The following is a 5,722-nucleotide window of genomic DNA, read 5'->3' on the forward strand; positions in this document are numbered from 1 at the left end:
GCATGTTTTCAATGAAAACCATGTTGTTTTTCCAAATTAGAAAGTCTTCTTTTCCAAATTAGAAAGTATGATTCTAAATTAGAAAGTCATGAATTTTGATCATGGATGGTGTCTAATCCATGCTAGATAGTCTTAGTATGTTTGTGTGAGCCCTTGAATTTTGGATCAACGGACTTCAAACGAAGAAGTTATGATTGATTTGGTGTTGTTGTCGAACACTATTCGGGCAGAGCCGGGTCGACTGAAGTCAACTAGCCAATCAACCCAAGGAAAGAATCGTTTTGATCCGTTTCGACTCCAATCTTTTGGAATCATTTCTTATGATCTATACATGTTTTGTCAAGCTTGTTTAGGTGATTTTGGATCTGTTCTCTAATCTCTTATTTGAAGACTATAAGTTCGGATTATGAGGTGAGTATTCCAACTCACAATATGCCTATTTACATGTCTTTATGTATTATGACATGAATGCATGATTTAACTACTGTTGTTTGGTTTTCTTTACATCATGATACTTCTGCAACTATAGTAGGTTGTCCACATTGTTAATTTAATATTAGAATTGATTATTGATTATGAGTATGTGTTATGGACTATAATGTGGATATGGATGTGAATATGACTTGTATGGAATCATGATGTGATGTGGATGCTTAGGTCGTAGTTGTGGAATGGGGAATGCCTTATTGGCGTTTCTGGCTTTAGACATCAGTGGAAGTGGTATGGGATGCTTTCCTATGGTGCCCTTGACTCTTTCCCTAATACGGTTGACATACCTAGGATTGGTCTAGCAAGTGTTTGGCTAGGAATACCCCGTATATCGCACTGATTTGGAAGGGTATTGAGACCGAACGACCCGTGGTAGCAATGGGGATTCATGGACGCTCAAGACCGGTAACCAACCCGTGAGGGGACATGAATCACATTGTGGGGGCCATTTATTGGTAGGGTTGCATATGGATAGACTTGGGCTCACGGGCACTCAAGACCGGTAACCAACCCGTGAGAGGACGTGAGAGCTTCCCGTTTACTATATGTGGATGACCAATAGGGTTGATGAGTCCGTAGTCTGGGACTATGCTGACTCTAGTGTGAAGGATACCGGAAAGGATCGCTAGGGGCGAGGAATGGACGTATCTGGATCTGAGTTGATATGACTAAGTAGAAGACTTGCATTGGGCTAGGCTTTACCCTAACATGTGCCAATACTTAGACCAAACGGTTATGTGAGAGAGCGGTGACTTAAACCCCAGCCAAGGTTGTCCATAAGGTGTACCGACCCATTGCCAACCGAGGATGAGTGACTTGAGACCTACCCAAAGAAGTATGGTGCTATGACTTAAAGCATGTCTGCCAATAAAGACCAATATACATACATAGAGTTAGAAGCATATTGCATTTATTGTTTCATATCATTGCATATATGTTTGTTTGTGAATGCATGTGAAGATGCTTATTGTGTTTAGATTACTTGTTAAGTTCTTTTGAGCTTACCCTTCGGGGGACTTGTTTTTAGATGACATTGCAGGTACGAAAGAGAACCCGTGCCCCAGTACGAAGGACCTTTCCGTATATGGTACAACTCCGAATATCCTTGGACAAGGTAATGAACAGTGAGGCAGCCAACACTTGGATTTGGGCTGCACTGATGGCTCCTATTGATGGCAGCCGGCATCGTCTTATTCGTCGATGGGATCATGCGCTAGATGCTGATTTGAAGCTTCAAGAGCATGACCCTAAAGCGAAGAAGATGAAGACTGAAAAAGAAGAAGAGCCGACTGAAGATGTGGATTAGATTCTCTTGTTTCTTCTAGACTTTTATTTTACTTGTATTAGCTTAGAGCTTGCTTTAGATTTCGATCTACCTTCCGCATATGTTGTGGGGTATATTTCCGCTATACTCTACAGTTGTCTTTTGATTTGGTATCTTGTTATTCCGCACTCTGATGTTCTTTAGTGATCCTTTTGAGATCCGTTCTTGACTTTTATTAGTAAAATACTTAAATACAATGATTTGTTCTTGCTTTTGATTATGTTATTGTGCTAAATGGATATGATCGTTCCTAAACTTTATCTTTGGGCTATGGATCACTCCCCCGGGTAACCCAGATAGGGTATAGGCTGGGTGTATTTGGGCGGGATGTGACACCTGGACTCTTGTTCCACGTACTTCAGAGATGAATGTTGTTAGTTGTAAATGGATCTTTAAGGCTAAACTTCAGGCTAATGGATCTCTTGAACGCCTTAAAGCTAGGTTGGTTGCTCGTGGCTTTACTCATCATGAGGGCTTAGATTTCTTTGAAACGTTTAGTCCTGTAATTAAGCTGGGGACTATTCGTCTTGTTCTTAGTATTGCCACTATGCTCGGTTGGTCTATTCGCCAACTCGATGTCAAAAATGCTTTTTTGCATGGCTATCTTGATATCCCGGTGTTTATGACACAACCTCTAGGGTCTGTTGATATCTCACGTCCTGATGATGTTTGTCATCATCGTTCATTATATGGCTTGAAGCAAGCACCACGTGCATGGTTTGATCGTTTCGGTGGATTTTTGTTGGATTATGGTTTTGTCTCTACTCCCTCGGATAGCTCCCTTTTCATTTATCGAGCTCATGGGAAGATCCTTTTGTTACTTTTATATGTTGATGGCATCGTCTTAACTGGGAATGATTCAGCATTTGTGAGGCAGTTTATTGATACTCTTCGGACTCCATTTGCTATGAAGGATTTGGGTCCTCTACATTTTTTCTTGGGCATTGAGGTTACTTCTATGTCTTTTGGTCTATTTTTGTCTCAGAAGAAGTATGCTTCTGGTTTGCTCCGTTGTGCTCATTTAGAGGATGTTAAACCCATGATTACTCCTATGGTTGCTTGGTATGTTCCTCTCTCCTCTACTCCATTTGCTGATGTCACTCTCTATTGCAGTTTGGTTGGTGGCCTGCAATACTTGATCATGAGTCGTCTTGATTTAACCTTGGGCAATTGGATTCGCGTTAAACATATTTTACGTTATGTGAAAGGTACCTTGGATCATGGCCTAAGTATTCGTCATGAGAGTTCTTTTCAGCTATATGGCTTTTCTGACGCTGACTAGGCGGGTTGTTCTTTAACACGGCGCTCTACTATTGGCAATTGCACATTTCTTGGCACCAATTGCATCTCTTGGTGTGCTAAGAAGCAACCCATTGTTTCAATAAGTTACTTACACTTTGGTATCTATCTATGCAATCCTATCTATTTTATTGAGTTGCACATACATCCAAATGAATGCCCACCTCTTAGCTTGGTATTTCAGTTTCCTGAATATCCATCATTCCCATGTAAATGGCAAAATAGTATCAAGTAAAGTGTGTTTGGAATTCTTTATCAGCTTACATCTCTGCATTACATATTTAGGAGTAGAGTCTATCTTGCCTACCTTGTAAATGCTCAAATGCGGGTTTTCTTTCTAAATGTGTGGTGAAAAAGTTTGAAGGATCCTTATGATATCTTTGAACCCAAACCTTACTGAAATTCAAGAAAACCTAGATGAATTTGGACTTAGCTTCATGGCAAACTTACATTCCTAATCCCAATCAATGGGTAAGAAAAAAGGGCCATGGGTCATCCTTGGTTTCATTATTTTTCTTGAAGATTTCCATCTTTTTAATGTATACGAGGCAAGAATTTATGTGGTCCTATAAAGTGAAGGAGCTTAACCATCCACTTTCCTTTTATGTGGTTTCTATTGCCTTATTTCCCTTTCAATAAAGTGACTTCAAAGTCCTATGATGGCTTTCACTCTCCTCCCTTGTGAATTTCTGGAGTCCCCAGAAAGTGATCTTTCCCATTTTAGAGGTTCACTGGTCTATGTTAACCTTTGATTTCGTTAAAATGTTTCTAAAATATCTTTAGAGAAAGAGTACTTTTTTAAAAGTAATGATTTAGTGCTTTTGAGCAAAATAAAAGTGCCTCTTTTTCATATCATTTGTTACGAGTTATGTTAACAAGTGATTTGGGTATTAAACAATTGTAAGCCAAAAAGTTGTATTAAAAAAATATTTATATGGTTGTAATTGTAAGCAAGATTTAAAGGGTCTGTTTGGTTACATGAATCTAGAAATTTCAAATCTTTGGATTCATGAATGTGAGATTTATACCCGTTTGGTTGTGAAAATCTCTAGATTCAAGAAATCTAAAGATTCATCTTTTCACACTAAAAACGTGAATATATAGATTTATGGGTATGAGGTGAAATTCAGAGATTTCATCCCTAGTATAAAAACGCTAAACATTTGTGCATTCACAAAAATCACTGATGAATCCACAGATTTCATTCCACGTATTTAGTTTACCAAACAGTTAATTTTATAAATTATGATTCCATAGATTTGAAATCTATAAATTTGAAATCTCTAAATATTTGAAATCTCCAGACTCATGTAACCAAACAGGCCCTAAAGTATTATAGGATACAATAAATTAATCAATATTTCTCTCTCAAGAAAGATTCTTATGGTCTTACCAAAATCATATCATTGATACATCCCTAACAAAATGATTTGAGAGCCCATTTTGACTTCACTTGGTGAGAAGGGATGTTAATACCTATACTTGTAAACCAACCACTTCTTTGAATTCTTATTAGATCATATGGAATCATGACACCCATTGGATCATAGGCCTTAACCCAAGATAGCGATTCCATTTAAGAAAATAATAGCGACATAATCCCAATTCCAATTCTCATATGATAATCAATAAAGACCGACATAATATAGAAAAATAGGATGTTTAAATGATTTATGTGTCACAACACATAACTAAAATATGCAACAGTTGCTTAGGTTAGTATCCCTAGAGGGTCATACTTTTAAACATGTACAAATTTGTATTTTAAATATATTATGTATTTTGGGGGTAGTTTTCTTTTTCTTTTTCTTTCAATTATTTCTTTGTTTGTTATAATCTAATGAGAACCAAGTACACCCATCTCCCACCCACCAAAAGAGAATTTTTTTTTTGACAAATGTGTTCCACAACAAAAAGGAAAAAGAAATGTAGGGTTAATAGTGGACAAGATACATAACTAGAGGTGGGGAATCTCTCAATTATGATGATCAGCACAAAATATGGTTGTGATTGACACTTTTGTAGCTGGTTTATCACCACCTGTTGCTAGTTTTGGAGTGAATTATGGACTTTTAAGCATCTCTTGGCATGGCTGGTGTTTTCTTCATCTTCTCATTTTAATGTATTGATTCTAGATCAGCTTTCACACAGGAATAGGCGAGGATAGATTTTTACTTTTTTTTTTGGTTGCCAACTCTAGTTTCCAAGGCTTTGCCCTGACTAATCTGATGTTCGATCCGGAGTCGCACACCTGGCTGTGGGGTGAGTCTTCCAGCAAAGATTTTTTGCATCCACAAGGTTTCGATATGAAACCTTGCTTAAGAGGACCAAGCTGCTTACCACTTGGACCAATCCCCGTTGGTGATTTTTACTTTTAACTGTTAGATTATCTAGAACCAAGTAGATTGTATCTAATTTACAAAGTCAAAAAAAAGGGTTAAAGAGTATGTAGGGGCGGGATAAGGATTTAAATTGTACATGAAAAGTGGGTAAAGAGATCTCTCTAGGAAGATTTCAAAAAATCAAAAGAGAGGGGACCTAATCTTGAGGTTCTCTGCCATTAAAAACATGTCCAATTTAAGGAAAATCTCCAGTCAAACAAATACCTTA

The sequence above is a fragment of the Hakea prostrata genome, unplaced genomic scaffold (assembly GCF_041222555.1).
Source record: "Hakea prostrata isolate BN-2017 unplaced genomic scaffold, UWA_Hpros_2 contig_12, whole genome shotgun sequence".
In the NCBI taxonomy this organism is placed as follows: Eukaryota; Viridiplantae; Streptophyta; class Magnoliopsida; order Proteales; family Proteaceae; genus Hakea; species Hakea prostrata.